Genomic DNA, 16,614 nt, shown 5'->3' with positions numbered 1-16,614 from the left:
CCTGCTGAGGTAATTTCTTGTAAATTGTACACTGTGGAAATCTTTAATCAATGTCAGTATTTTTAAAGCTAAATTTCGTACATTTCAAATGTGCTTTTTATTTCCCCTTACTCAGAGAGTGCAGTAGTTTGCTGGGTTTCCTTTTATTTTTTTTTTTTTATTTTTTTTAAAAAAGCACAGACTTTTCAGCTGTGGTTGTGTGACCTGTCCCGAGTCTTTGGCATCATAAGTCCAGTCATGAAAATCATGAGACTGATTAAAAAAAGACAGGTATTTAAAAGCTACATCTAATCGGGCTGTTCTTCAGGTTTTTATTTTTCAGATGTAAAAAAAACCTGGCTGTTCTTCAGTTTAACATTGCAGTGTTACACATAAGGGGTGGGAGGTGTTCTGTATTATTTTATATATTTAAGATGAAACGGGAGATTCTGGGTATATTTATACTGTGATCCAAAGGTAGAAACCAAGCTAGCCTGCCTACTGGTGAGCATCACTCTTGTGGTAAAGACTAAAACCACAGAATAATGCTCAGCTCGCAGCCAGACTTATGCCATTGAAGCTGAAACCCACCTTGCGGTGACTACACAGCTCAGGGTAGATGAGCTTCAAAATGCAAAACAAAACCAAAAGCATCCATGTACCAAAGCTGCACGTTAGAATTGTTGACATAAATCTATCCTTCATCTGACTTCATGATCCAGGACTTCAGAACAAGACCAGAAAGAACAACACACCGAACCCAAATGGCTCAGTTGTATTTAAATTTTAAATAGAGGAACAGAATGTTTAAATCCTTATAGGGGCTGAGCAGCTGAGTCAGTCATTGGGGCACTCCAGTGAAGTCCTGCCTTAGCTGGTACCTGATTCGATATGTAGCTAAGGTTCTATATATATTTTGCATATGTTTCTGCATTCAGTAGCTTGGAAGCAGCATATAAGCACAAAGAATCAAATGTGGTTTTCTTATGCTTGGGATGAATGCCATAGCCACAGGTTACAGCGTCTGTTCCCTTTCTTCCTTACTAGCATTTCATGATTTTATGTAAAACTGACCACGCTGATATCAGAAATTGAGAGAGATCCACTGCCGAATGCTCAAGGCAGCAAGCGCCAGGACGGGGTGCGGGTGCCGGCTCCAGGTTGAATCTGGGGGGGCTCTTGTTCCCACCGGGATGTTCCAAATGTGTGTTTCTTCTGTGATTCCTTGCATGTATGGTTTTCTTCTGAAGCATGTGTGGTTTCTCTTCCATTTCCCTTTACTCATGGCATGAGTAACCTAAGGGCCTACCTTGGAGCAGGAAATTCCAGGAGGGGAAGGCCACCTACTATGTGCTACAATAGCTAGCCAAGTGACAGACAAACTGCCATTTAACTTCTCATGCCATCAGCTTTAAAGAGAAACTCTCCTTTCAGCAGGAGTTTTGCTTTAAAATCAAGTTTCACTTCCTGATTTACCAGGAGAGATCGGAAAAAAAGTCATCTGAAATATTGTAAAATATTATAAATTCTAAGAAAAGTTAAATTTTGTGTAAGCACTGACCTTTTGGCTGTATTTAGCTAAGAAAACATGCAAAATCTCTCCTATGTGTCATACTGTGGATTCTGGAAAGCAAAAAAAGTAAATGTTTTAACCCGTATGCTCATATGCACATTTCCTATTTGATAAGGACAGTCTTTAACTTTATTAATATTTGTTATTTTTATGATTCATCAACCTAGAGAACTTTCAGGGAAAGTTAATTATCTAGTGTGAAGTGGTGGGTTTCTCATAATGCTTTACATGCTATTTTACTTTATTTTTGGTTTATCTGTATTCTTCTGTGGAAAAGTATAGATGTAACAGGTTACTCATTGCAGTACACATAGTTTTGTACAAAAAATATGCATTGGAAGTTTTAATGCAAATAAACATAATTGCTTTCACCCCACTTGAGCTCAGTTATGGCTCTTAGGGAAGCAGAATATACCTTAGGACTTCGGCTGCTTCATGGTTGGAACATGGTATCTTAGTTGGCTTTCTTGTAAAATGTAGATTGTATACTAAACTATTGGGGAACAAAATAGTTTCTTTCCTAACATGATTTCTCTTTATTCTATCCAAATTCATATAACTAAAATCAAAATTCTGCCCATCCCAACCAGTTTTTTCCTTTTTACTGCTGACAAAAGAACTGAGCATTTTTTCCATTCCTTGTCCAAGTTGTTAAGATGCCCCCGAGGACCTTTGTTTACCGTGTCTTCTCGTTCTTTTTTTCCCTGACATTCTCCCCTCCCTCCAGCAGTGAGATACTAATTAAAGAGAGGACACAGTGACCCTGGGTTGTTTAGAAGTCACAGGGGAGGGGTGGTGGCACAATGACAAAACCATCCCTGCAGGAAGTAATCAGGCCAGAGACCTAGCACAATACTCACTTCCATCACCTGAAAAACCCTTTCAATTTGGAGATCCAGCCCAGAAGCAGATTTATTTTCCCTTTAATAAAGTATCTTCATTACAAACAAAGCCTCAGTATCTTTGTGTGTCAGGCTGTTTGTTTAACAGGGTTATTATACAAGCGCTGTTTTTTTTTTTTTTAAAAAACAATTACTGAAAAATATTTCTTTTAGTAGAGTTTGTAGAGTAAATGCAGTATTAATAATAGCATGTTACCAAATATCATCTACATTTGTCTTTAATTGGAAGGGAAAAGTAGTTGGTTAACATGGTATCTTCCAGCAGGATTACAGTCTTACCTAGTATATATGAATGTCGCAATATTATTATGGCTATTATTAATTAATTACTAGTTCATGGAAACTTGTGGTGCTTTACAAGCACCTAGCCACAGAGAAAGCTAGGATTCATTCCGAATTAGATTTTGTAAACTGGACCAAAAAGTCATCACTTTGGATTTACACCTGCGAAAAGAAGATTTGTGTTTATCGGGCGATCTCCACTGCGGGGCATTCCCGGCGTAAGGCAAAGGCAGGGTCCTGCGGCGTGCGCTGGGGCACCGCCTGCTCCCGGGCAGCATTCTGCTGGCACAGCCGGGGAGACTCTGTTGATATGTGAGTGCAGCCAATTAGATAAATCAGCAGGCTCTAGCCCTAGCACTCAATCTTCAGTGTTATCTGTACAGTTTTATCTTGTACCCATAAAAGAATCCAGCTGATTTCAGTAGCTATCCACTTGGGCTGGCCTTCGTAAATCAGATTGCAGTGTTGAAGTTAGCAACATGATACTCACTATTCCTGTTGAATACGTGGAAAAAAAAATCCCACTGTCTGGGAGCTGGATCAATCTGCAGACAACATGCACTGTAAAATGCATAGTTAAGGGATTTTTTGATTTTCATCTGTGTGGATTTTTTTTAGCAATTAAGAATAAAATCAGCTAGGAGAAACCTTTAGAAGAGACCTATTTGAGGCAGAGGAGAGAATGCCATTGCGTCTTACTCCGCAGCCTGAATGAATGAATCATTGTCTTCTTAAAAATCTCTTAACTCTGAGGTTTGTTTGTTGGTTTTTTTTTTTTTTGTTTGTTTGTTTGTTTATTTGTTTTGTTTGTTTTATTTTGTTTTTTAATTCTTGGGGATATGGTGATACTTGGAGAAATTTTAAGTTTTAGTATGCCTATTTTACTGAGTATCTGTCTGCACAAGGTTTATACTTAACAATTAAATGTTGCCTCTTCAGCCCAATTTAAAGTCTAAGTGTAACTCAAGTATGGTAGACATGAATCATTGGATCAGTCAGTTACACATATTTAACATGCCTTTCAGTGCTAAGGGGTGTAAAACATGTAAGACCAACCAAAAAAAAAAAAAAAGTCTGTGTAAATGTATTTTGAATTATTTTGCAAAATCTTTGATTATACCAATCAAAAATATTCTGATCAAATGTAAGGATTTATGTATGAACATCTGTATTCTAGATATCAAGCACCAGAAATTTGCTCTCATTTGTTCTGTAAATTCTTTTTTTGCTCTTATTTTTTAATGACCTGTGGATCCCTCAAAAACTAAGGTGCTGTCAGTTTTGATCGGTTAGTGGCCTTGTGTCTTCAGGAAGATGGTCTACTCCCAGCACCCTAAATGGGCTGAAAAACAGATCATGTCCTTCCCTGCAGTGACTCTGTGACCCTTCGCACCTACCCGGGGCGTGAGCTGGCTCTGTAACTAGAGACCCACAAAGTTCCTGCTGTCTGGGCAACAGAAAAGAGCTAATAGTATCAAGCCCTAATACTGTGCTCCCGTGATCATTAATGCCAGATCTGTGCCCTGTGGGACTGCCTGGCTGAGCAAACGTGATCCAGATCAGGTCCGAGCAGACAGGAGCTGCCTTGCTGAGGCAGAATGCACAGCGCAGGGCTTGTGATGGCGGAGGTGGAGCAGTACCTGCCGCCTGCCCCGAGCTCCTGGCAGCTTTCCTGCACTGGTGCCCTCTTTCCCCGCTAAATGCAGGCAGTGTATCAGAGCTCCTGAGCCAGGCGGGCGTTCTAGCACCGCTGAGGGAATGGACTGGCTGCCTCTGGTGCAGCGGGCACTGCCCTGGGTTGAGCATCCTCCAAGATATTGGCTTTTTGGAGCATTTGTGGGAGGCAAAGGCAGGCGTGAATACACTGACTGCCCAAGGAAGAGAGCCTGTCTAAAATGAGAACACCGATGTTTTGGGCACCAGTGGGGACTGTGGCGTTGGAGTAGAAAGGAGACAAAAAGGGACTCTTTTACCCTCTGGCTAATCTTCAGTTACAGAGCAGTAGAGATGTTTGATACTATGATGAAGCATCCATACCACTGGACTAAAATTGTCACCTTTCAAAAATTTGGAAAAAAAAATGGCATACAGTTTGTTTTTAAAATAACTTTTACCAAGGAGAGCCTGTTGTTGCTGACTATTCACTGCATTGCATCATGTACAGAGTTTCCTAAAACTTGGTTTAGTATCTTGGGGAATCAGAGCATAATTGATTCAGACCAAAAAGTATCAGCCAGTATTCTTGACATCACCGTTGGTTATTGCGCTGCCCATTTGACTGGATTGTTATTGTTCAGATTCCTTTCTGGTTTTGTAATGGCTGTATTTTACATTAAAGTTCAATGGTTTAATTAAGGAAATGACTGAATAGGAAGTTACTGTAACCATGATTTCAGTTTTTAAAGAAAGATTTGTCGTACACGTGAGGAAATTTGCGAACATAAGCTTTTTGTTAAATGTGCAACATCTCCACTTTGTTTTTTAAACCACTGATATTCAGATGGATAATTCAGAAGGATCATTTTCCTTATCCTTGTGGAGCTTTATTAATTTGTTTCCAAGCATACAGTATATTGCAGTGTCTTTCCCTAAGGTATGATTTTAATCAAAGATGATTTCATTTGCAAGTTTAATTGAGATCTGAAGACAAAACTAAGGACGTTCTGTGTTTGCAAATGCCTCTTGAAATGAAAATATTTTATGTGCTGCTACGTAAAACCCTGAGTAGCTGCCTGCTTTCAGTTTTGAGTCTGGTCAGGGCTCTGCAGTCAGACTGCATCTCAACATTGCTGTTCCCTCAGCAGTTGGGTGGGATTTAGAAGTTCTGGCCTCTGCCTGGGTCTGGCCAAGCCTGGTATGTGTTATAGCTACTCTCTACATCAGAACTGGGAAAACAACCTGTTGGGAAAAATACGTATGTATATCTGTAGATTTAAACTGTATCAGTCTACTTTTCCACTTCATAGCACACCCGCATGAACAGCTGATTCAGTCCAGCTAAGGACTGTGGTAATGCCTGCTCTGAAGGGTGGAATAAGTGGCTGGCATGGATGTGGAGAGGGAATGCTGTAGTGGGGAGAGACGTCTCTTAAATCAGATCTGATACAAAAGGAGTAGCAAAGTCTCAGTGAGAATAAAAAGGAGCCCACATCTACTCACTACAACAAGTATCCACTCTGCCAAATGGTATGTTTATTAGTTTGATCAGCTACCAAATAATTACAGTGGTACAGTAAATAGCATTAAGTACTATGCATCATCTGAAGCCTGGAGTTTCTCAGCGTGAAAGGGCGTGACTTTTTTTTTTTCCCCTTTTCAGTATGTTTACTCTATAGTTTACAGTTCTTGAAAGGAGCAAAGAGCACTCTAGTAGTCCACCACAAACTAATATCTGTAGGTAGGTATCATAAAAGAATTTCCATTGCAGGATGAGCTGCCTAGCAGGCAATCAACACTGACAATCAAAAGGTAGCTGGTAGTTAATGAAAGGCACATTGCCTGGCTGTTTTAACATTTTAACAAAGGAGTTCTAGCACAGTTTTGATTCAATTATTGAATTTTGTCAGCCAAACATAATAGAAAATCAGTAATTAGACAATTTTAAGCATTTAAACCAACTGTAGCAGGAGAATCTGAAATACAGATTATAGGAGGATATATTATTTTAAATGGAAATGTTATGGTAATACATTCTAGAATTAACCTTTTAGTTAATATAAAACCGCCTTTTGTTTTGCGAAAAAAATTAAAGGTTGTCTTCATTGATGACATTTCAAAGACTTAACCTGATTTTTTAAAGGAAAATAAACAGATTTTTTCTGTATTCTACAATGACACGAGTAAAAACTACAGTAAGGAAGCTAAACGTGAGCCACTTGTTCTGTGTGCTTCTGCTTGAATGGATTTGTGGTCAGATTTTATATGTTTTGATACAAAATCTGTAATTTATTGCTTAACTTTTTTTAATGAAGATTCAAACTGGACGTTATTTTGCAGTTTAAATCATTTGTATCTCAAAGTTTAAGCTTCTATTTTTCTTTTCCATTCTGTGAGTAAGAACAGTTTGATAGAATATGCTGGTGTAGCCAATGCATAGCCCACTGAATATAGTCACCAAGGGATTAATGCAGCTCTCTCTTTTTTTTTTTCACTCTGGCCTAGTTCCTGCAAAATCATGTGCCTACATGATTTACTCACATGAACCGTCATATTGTATGTTGTTGCTAGGAAAAAGGGTTTATTCTTTCTCAAGTTACCAAATACTGAAGTAGATAAAAAAAAAGCTAAGGCCCTAGTAATGTCAAAAAAGTTAGTAGTTTTCACAGTGTTTAGTGACTGGTATCAGGAGCCTGCAGTTGAAATTAGTATTACAACAGAAGGATTCTTCTTTACGCATACCTCTTGTCAGTATGTAGTTGATTTAAGAACACTCCTTTTTCTTCAGGTAATGTCACTAGATTGCATAAATACAAGCGCAGAAGTTAACCCGTATGCTTAAATGGTCTGAGGCAGTGTTGGGAACAACCCTTCTGTGGAATGAAGTAGCAACTTTAGTGGAAATATAATGAACAAGAGGATTAAAATGGAAGCATTTAGGCATATTTAGATTTTAAACTTTCTTTTCATGTCTTTTAAATGAAGTCTGTAATTCTGATAAAAATTCTTCTTGAGTTGTGAAACAGTGGGCTCTACTCAGAAAACAATCTGAAATTTCTTGGATGCAAACTGTATTTTTTCACTTTGTGCAGAATGTGATTTATATAACATCTTGGCTGACATGATCTGACATGTTTTTATGAATTCCTTTGCAAGGCAAAAGCGCCTGTAGTTGCAATTTATAGTAATGAGACTGTCTGCTGTAAAGTAACTGATTACAATGGAGGTATAAGAAGGAAGCATATCTGCCATTGCTTCTAGAGTACTTATGCCTGTGTTCTGCAGCAATGTTACCTGTGGGTCTCCAAAATCCATCTGTTTGTCCAAACATAATTTTGTGTGTGCTTCACCAAATACAGTTGGTTAGTATTTTGGACTGGAGTTCAGGCAGTCAGGTTAAATATTATATCCTACAGATAACTGAAAAATGTAACAAAGCTCCTTCTATAATTATGTAAACAAATATTCATATGAAAACTTTTCAGTGATCTTTAGAATAGTGAGGGGTAAATTGTGTCTTAGGGTCAAAAGCAATATTATGATAGTAGTCAGTTGTCTTTATTATGTACTTCTTAAGTACATTAGGGGACAACTGGATCAGGTCCTGAAGTGGGCAGTTATTTGGTAGTTTTGATGGATGTGTAACAAAAACCTAACATGCATGCAAGGGCACATGTTCACATAGATTCATGTTCAAATACTGTAGAGAAAAGTATCCAAATTTGCTTCCCACTAGAAGAAGATCATCTATTTCCTCCTAGTAACTAGTCCTAGAAGGGTCCTCTAGTAGTTTGTTGAAATCTTTTTTGTTTTAGAGTCCCGTTCAGCAAACACTGCTTGGATTTTTGCTCTGCTCAGAAAAAAGTGCAGCAAGTTGTACGGCAAGCACTGAAACATTGTGAAGATCTGGTCCCTGGGGAGCTTAGTGCAAAATTCTTTTTGAAGATCCCAGAATGGAGAAAATCCTGGCTATGCAGAGCCTCTGACAGAAGCTGCAATAGTGCAAGATAGGGTAAGGAGTTGCCAAGGCAGTGAAGAACTTCAAAGAATGCTGAATTAGGGGCGAAAGTTCAACCTGATTCCTGTGTTATCCAGACTCGCTCACCCGACCCTGTTGCAGCGCATCTGCACAAAATGGCTGGGCTCTGGCTGTTGCAATAGTGTCACTTTTCCAGAATCTGACTGGAAATGTATGGTTAAAAAAATGGTCGCCAGTGTCAAATGTTTTGAAACAAATTTCATGAGGGAGCCCTGGACTGAGAAAAACCACCCAGCCAGCAGCACCTCCTCCCATGGGGACACACACATTCCCCACCTTGCCTTCTCTCATCTGCGTGCTCCTGCCACTTAGCTTGTGATGCTCTTGTTAGACACCTCGGTGACCCAACTCAACTCTGCCACGGCAGAAAGAAAAATGGAAAGACTTCTTCTGGGTTAGTGAGTTGAATCTGCAATCAGGAGAAACAGAGGATCAAGGAGAGGGCTTGAAACCATGAAGCTCAGAGCAGGAAGGGGGAAAGGAGAAGATCTCCTCATTTTCAGCATCCCTAAGCCATTAAATGCACTCAGTAGATCACAAAAGCACGGTGTAAGTGCCTTCATTCTGAGTGAAATCTGGGACCCGCTGGTAAAGCTCCTATTGACCAGGCCAGGATTTCTTTCCAGGTTTTATCTTTAGTTTATGTGCATTGATATTGGTGAACAGACCTGTGAAATATGGTTGTGTACTGTCTGATAGATACTTTGAAACCAGCTTGACAGAATGTGTTGAAAACAATTTTAAGAATCTATTTACCTAAATAAATATAAAACTTAATTATGATGCAATGAAATATTTCCCCACCATGATTTGTGCTACTGCCAGCCCACGACACTTAGTATAGAACAATTAGTAAATAACTCAGAGAATTACTCCCTGAAGTAAATTGTCCTAGCCATCTTGATTAATTTAGTGATTACTGAACATAAATATTCAGATCATCTCTGAATTTAAAATTACAGGAACTGAAAGGATGAAGGTGAAGACAGACTTGGGATAGCGAGGAAGTATGTTACTAGTTTAGCTGAGAGTGGAAGTGGCACAAACCCCCCTATTTGCAGCTGATGGCTGTACAGCATGTCAGAAAATGGTTTTGGTGTTCTGCTTCTGCTTTTCACCTGCCTATGGTCCTTCAGGGAAGGGCTGCATCTATAGGAGCTACATCCTTCTTTCACCCCTGAGAGTGGACTCGGAATGTTACAGATGATCACGAGGGCGGGGAACCCTGCCCACCGGGCAGATGGCATTTATGAGCGCTGAGTTTACATGGGAGAAAGAATTTTCTTATTCTGAAGATGTATCTGTTAATAATTTTGTTGTGTGTTATATTAGTGTTGTGTGGCTGCTACAAATGTAACAAGTATGCAGTTTCAAAACTCGGGGGTAGAGCATACGTTTTTAGGGGGAAAACCCAGTTTATAGCTTCTTTGGCAGACTGAAACCCACAGTGCCTGTCAGAGATGTAAGCTACACCAGGTACTTCAGGAAAAATTCTATCAAAGTTTATGTGGATACTTTTATTTTAAAGATATTGAAAATGAGATAAGATTCAGACTCATTATTGAATATTTGCCTAACTTATGCCATATGATCTTATTCTTCCCTTCATCCTCTAAATTGAGTCATTATAATCAGATTGTTATTATAAACAAATGTCTTTCTGTTTGTATATGATTATAAAACAAACTTGGCGGGTAGAGGCTATAATTTTGAAACAGATAAAATTTATGTGCCCCTTTGAAATCTATATGGAAATGAGATTCTTACACTCCAACTAAGATGATGTAAATGGACACCAGAGAGCCTGTACAGTATTGTCAGTGTACTCAGGGGATTTTGAGCACTGTAAAGACATTTGCAGGTCAGAAATTAGGTTAATTGACAGGGATGTGTGTAAGGACAGGAAAAATTGCACAGTCCTTGTCAGCAGGTAGAGCTGTCAGTTCTTCACTTGACCACTAGTATTTGTCAAACAGACACAACAGGACTTAGTTCCATGGAAAGAAAAAAAAAAATAAGAAGAGTCATTTTAGGACAACAACATAGTTTGGAAAGAGCCGTGTGTTGTGGGTTTGATCCGAGATATCCACAAGTATATACCTAGTGTATGCAGGCTCCAGTCTGGCTTGTTGCTCCTGCCAGTGTGACTGCTGTCGGCAGCAGAGGATTGCAGAGCGGTGTCTGGCCTGGTTTTTCCATAGGTATTCTTCAAGGCCATAGCTTGAGAGTGCAAGGCTTGATTAGCAGGAGTGACAAGAACTCCATCTTTTTTGGCATATCATGTTTTAAGTGATTTTTCCTGCCTTTTTCATTTTTCCATAATGAGCCATTTTGGATATAGTGTGTGTTATGATTCCAGCCTGCTCCTCATTGCACTAGTACAAAATTTGCTTATAATGCAAATAGTGCATGTTTTATTCAAGGCTTCGAAGTATAAGTCCTGTTTTATAGATGTGGAAAGACCAGGTAAACGTCTGATTTTTTTTTTTTTCCATAACTGCAGAGCACTGACAAATCTGAAACAATTTAATGGACTTAGATACCAAGAAAACAAGACACAAAGGAATTAAATTTATGTCTGGCTGATTCTCAGTCAGACCTTCCACTCTAACCACTGTGCAGTGATTTATCATTTCAATGTCATTAACTGTTCTCAATCATTAAGCATATTTTAATTATACACGTTAATTTATTTTCTTTCTTATTTCTGAAATTCTAGTAAAATATTAACCATTCAAGCCTGGCTCACATGGTTAAAAATTTCATCTAGGAAAATCCAGCACACCAAAATTTAACAGACTGTGTCTAGAAATAATCTCTTTTCTGTTGGAAAACCAGCAGATGTAACCCTACTTTAGAACCATAGTAATTCTGAAGTGCTTTTTTTTTTTTTTTTTTTAAAGTTGTGTATTTCCAGATTTTGCTTCATCTTTTATTAATATTTGTATTAAAATGTAAATATGTAAAATATATTAGAAAATCAAATAGCTGCATAGAATCATTGTTTCCTAAGAATTACTTAACAAATATTTTATTTCTTCTACTGTTCCATGAATTTATTTTTCACAAAACATAAAAAATACAATACACAGTCAAGAAAGCATGTCAAAACAGTGAGTTCTTAGTAGTCTCACTTAAAACATAAATATGTTTTATTATAATGATGTACAACTTCCTACATAGTTAATAACAAAGCAGAAAAAAGATATACCTTGTCATTTCAGACAGACATTATTATTTTGTTCTACAATAAATCTGGCAACTGTTTACAGACTTTGACTGCTTTATAGTTTCAAAAAAGTGTTTGGCAACATTATCAAGCTAATGGCAGAATTCAGATCTTCTAGAGTCATTTTAGTTAATTCCACAAATCAAGATTGGATTTTGTCCTGTGTTTTAATTACTGATTATGAGCAGCCTCCTTAAATTCCTGTTACATAGTAATCCTTTACAGTAATTCAGTTTCATACTTGTGCTTCCCAGAATATACAGGGTATATTTAGGAAGGGGGTGTTTGTTTGACAGTGGAATTACTCCTATAAGGAAGTATCTTGTTGTGGCTTTCAAAGAATAAATAATGCATTCCATAATATAAAGTGCTGGCATGGCATTAACAAGAGATTGTGTTGCTCTCTGTGTTCATATTCTTAACACCAGTCATCAGTGAAGGAATGGCAACAATTACTTATAATTGTGCAATTTATGAAGTGTCCTTCCAAGAACATTTAAGGAAGCATGGAAGGAATGAACTGTGAGCTGCAATGAATAAGAGGAGTCAAAACATGTCCTGGGAGGCACAAACCCAGTGGCCACAGCAGAGGCATTCTGTGTTCACTGAAGGGAGCACAGGACTGCTATGCTTTTCACACAGAGCTGTTGGATTTAAGGGAATAAACCTCCAGAGTAGAGCTGATGGGTAAATCAGAGAAAGGCTGGAGGATTCTGATCTAGAATATAAGTAATTTGGTATCTTGGTACCAATATTTGAAATGGTATGTCTGGAAAAGATTATTTATTGGTTGTGGTCATCATGGATATTATTTTCTTATTGTTGAATAGATACCTGTGATTATTTTGAAGACTGTGTTCTTAAACAATGGCTTCTTATTGTGTGTGCAATACCTCACTCTTTGTAGACCATCTACTTCTGCACGAGTCAGTGTTTCTTAATAATTTTCTTTCTCTAAAAAAAAAAAAAAAAAAAGAAAATTTACAGAAGTTTTTATATAAGAAGTGTTTTGCATGTTCATGGCATTGTTATATCCCATTACTACTGACCTTTCCTTCTCCTTTCCTTCTCCTCCTCACTTAGCAAGATACAGATTTTTTTTTTTTTTCCCATTACTTGCATACTGGGAATACTTAAATAATAATAAAGCAATTAGCTAAGAGATGATTTATCTCCAAAAGAGCTTCCCATGTAATGAAGTGTACTTTTTTTCCTTTGTCTGTTATATATGTTTTTCTAGCTTTCAGTTCTGAATACATGAATTTAAGCCTAAAATCAAAAAGCTGCTTCTGAACAATACTTAGCTTCCCATAGCCCATTATTAACACTTTTCAGGAAATGCTTAATATCTCTCAAAGTTCAGCCTTGCATACTGTTTCCTTGGCTTGCAATGGGTGTTTCAAAGTATTTTTGTATTGTTGTGGCTCAGCCTCCTGCCTACTCTGGTTTGTACTTTTTCCATATGACTGGGTGTGATGAGAGGATGGATCCTCAAGCACGTGAGCACTGTGGTGGAAAGCCCATAGGTCTTCTAGATCCCATCAAGGTGGGGAAATGAGGCGTCCACAATCACTCCTCCACTAAGGGGTTTTCAGGAGGGCCTGAAGCAGCCAGGAGAGCAGGGTTGTCAGGAGATCCAATCTGGACTCACCAGGTTTTGCAATAGACTGAAGTTTCCCTTTTAAAGCAGATCCAGGGCTGAGGGACCATCTGTCCTACAGAGGCACTGAATGCCCGAGGGAAAATAGCTACTTCGGTTGAGTTTTGAGATAAATAAAGGAAGCCATGGATTTGATTTAGAACAGAAATGGAAAAATTGCAGCTTAAATGTGTAGAACTGTTTTTAAAATAATGGCTTAGTTTTGCCAGTTTACTATTTGTTAAGATGGATAAACATTACTGGAAAGATTTTTGAGGATGTCCAGTTGTCTCCATGTTTTCAGAAAAATCTTTCTTTCTGTATTTGCCCAGTCTCTCTGCAAACCTGCATTTCCGAACCATACATAAACCCCGCCCAAAACAAAACAGAACATGTAATTGCAACATTGTAGCTCCAAAATGCACCAGATCTGCTCTGCAAGTTTTCCTTATTTTCTGAATAAGCAATTCTGGGTAATTTAAAGAAGCTCTAAGCATAATTTATACAGACACTTAGAGATTTTCTTAGACCCTGTGGTCACCTTTTAACCTCAGGATCAAAATGAGTTGCTCATTTATAACTGTAAGCAGCCAGATGCCTGGCTACCTGCAAGTTTGTTCACACCTGTTGTAACACAGTGAATAATAAAGTCCTTGAAAATATGATTTAAATGATCACACCTGTATACATTTTATAGGTTAGATGTCTCAGTTTTGGGATTGCTAAATGAGTAAGACTGAAACTGTTCTTTGCAAACAACGTGCTTCTTGTAACCCAGAAAATATGTAGGGGAACTGTTATCATTGTCTTGAACCGATACATCACTGTACATGTACTGAAAAGTCCAGGGAATTATCTTGAGCCTGATCAACTTAATCTCAAACACAGGGTTTTACACAGAAATCATTTTGCCTATGTTCTGGAGTAAGAACAAAGCAGCTTTTTCATACGAGCGTAGGTTCAGATTGGAAAGGACCTCAGGGGATCTGTAGTCCAACTTCCAGCCCAAAGCAGCAGCAGCAGCGAGATCAGGTCAGGTTGCCGAGGGCTGTTCACAGTCTGCTCTTGAAAACGTTCAAGGATGGAAATTGCACAGCCTCTCTGGGTATTGCCTGGCTGTCCTCATGTCCAGTCAGAAACTCTGTCTTTTCAATTTAGGTCTGCTGTCCCCTTCCCTCCAGCCACACTGATGTAGGGAGTCTGGCTTTGATAACTTTGTCATAGCTATTGGAAGGCAGCTATTTCCCCATCTGAGACAAAAATGAAGACAGATTACTCAAGCCTTTTTAAAAGAACAGAAAATGTTCATAGGTAGATTAGCACTTAGGATAGGACATCAAGGTTTTCTTCCCAGAAAATTCTGTAGTGTGTTTTTCTTTCATAACAATAAATAGGCAGATACCGTTTGACGGTGATCTGGTAAGTGTTTACAAGATTATATTTGTTGGTGTGGGTGTTTTCCTACTATGTTAGGAAATAGAGTAATGGTAACGGAGGGAAATGGATCACATACTGAATCCAAGAGAGGGAAATCCATGTCCTGGGAAAGCTGTGGGATGTGTGGCGACAGAGAGGGCAAGATGGCAGTGTTTCAAATACTGCTTTGGAATATTCTTGAGTGCCTTCTCTGGTATGACAAGTGACTGAGAATAGGCCCAACCGAGCATATAGTGTTTACATCCCTCAAGCCTCTTCCCTGGGGGATGGGGCAGGAAGAGGAGAGGGAAGGAAGCAAGGGATGATTGATGGGTTTTTAAAAGCTTTTCCCAGCGAAGGGAAGGTGTGGTCAGTCTACGCATCTCCAGCTAACAAAGCCCTTCTGTAGGTGTAGCAGATGCAAGCTTTGTCACTTCTTTGGTGACCAGAACACTGTGCAGAAAAATATGGTTCCTATTTTTTGTTTGGGAATTCAGATTTGAGCAGGAGAAGTAGCCTATCACCGTTACAGTTTATGCTGCTTTGAGACAGTGTTTCAGCACTGAATCCGACTGTGTCATTGGTGAGCATGGGGCTATAATAAGTAAGACTGGTGCAAAGATCGCCTACTGTATGTAGTATATCTCGGGAAGGCATGAGCACACAGCTACATTTCTAGCAAATTAAGCCACAGGTACATGAACATGTTAAACCAATATAATCTGATACTGCTGCCAAAACAAGCAGTCATAGCCACCCTTTCGCCCCTGCCTATTTTTGCTCCCATGCTACCTCCTCCATTAAGCTGGCACAAGCTGTAGCACAGCCACATGCTGACCCAGACAAAGGAAATGATCTGGAAGAAAACTAACCTGATCAGAGAAGGGGAAAACAAACAAACAAACAGGTTTAATCCAGATTCAGGTGCTGAACATTGCTTTTTTTTCCAGCAGTGATGCCAGCTGGTGTTATAAAGTGGACACGAGGCTACAGCCTTAACCAGACCAGGGAATATGAATTTATCCTAGTTTCAGGCCTCTGTGCTAACTTCATGCCAGCAGTGGGAATACAACTGATCCGTAATCCAGCATGAAGTTAGGGTAGTACAAACAGACAGTACCTGATCTAGCATAAAGTCTGCTGGTACAAACTTACTCCATCAAACATTTTTCAGTGGCAATGATCACCATGTGGCTGCAGTGCTTTTCATCCAGTACTAGCAGCCCTTAAACTTGTGCTACCAAATCAAGGCCATACTGAATAAGATCCATTTTAGAGCTGGAAAGAGCTAAAAAAAGGAAAGTTGTTTAGAATGTAGTTCTGCCAAGTGATGGTGCTTTCTTACTACCACCTGCACTCACATGGCTCTTGATCTGTGGTGGCAATATGTTAGGATACCCAAGGTGATTATTTCTAGGCAACTGAGTAACTGAAGATTATGGCTTTTGTAGATATTAGCATTGTCAGATGGCACTGTTACTTGATCTCTCAGTACTGAACTACCTGGCAATTTTTCGTTTCTTCCCAGCTGTTTCCCATTGTCATGTTTGTGAGTGTGAGATTAGGGCCATGGTATTATCAGAAAGAGGAAGAGAAACCAAAAGGTGCCTGATGATGCATGTCTGTAGCAGGAGGCCTTCTGCAGTGTCGCCAATCAGAAACTCAGTGGCCTGGCAGTGCTGTAATCCTGGATTTATTAAAAACTAGATTACCAGCATCACTGGGTAATATAAATGTAATAATGTAAACAGTGCAGAGTAATAGTGAGTGAAGTTGGAAACTCCTTTTCTCCATGTGTCCCAGCCTTGTTCCCCAAGAACAGGAACATTTCCTAGGCCCAGATTTTGTGAAGAAAACCAGAATTTCCCACTGCTTCCCAAATAACTGCCTTGTGGCATT

The 16,614-nt window shown here is 39.0% G+C and overlaps 1 protein-coding gene across 3 annotated transcripts in view; it reads left to right on the top strand.

Moving 5' to 3' along the window:
- RBMS1 (RNA binding motif single stranded interacting protein 1) overlaps positions 1–16,614 on the top strand; it is a 148,251-nt gene that overhangs the window by 37,632 nt on the left and 94,005 nt on the right. The window lies entirely within an intron of this gene.

The sequence above is a fragment of the Tyto alba genome, unplaced genomic scaffold, assembly GCF_018691265.1.
Source record: "Tyto alba isolate M040663 unplaced genomic scaffold, T.alba_DEE_v4.0 Super-Scaffold_7, whole genome shotgun sequence".
NCBI classification, from domain to species: domain Eukaryota; kingdom Metazoa; phylum Chordata; class Aves; order Strigiformes; family Tytonidae; genus Tyto; species Tyto alba.
Note: the sequence above shows the minus strand (reverse complement) of the source record. Positions and strands in the feature narration are given on the sequence as shown.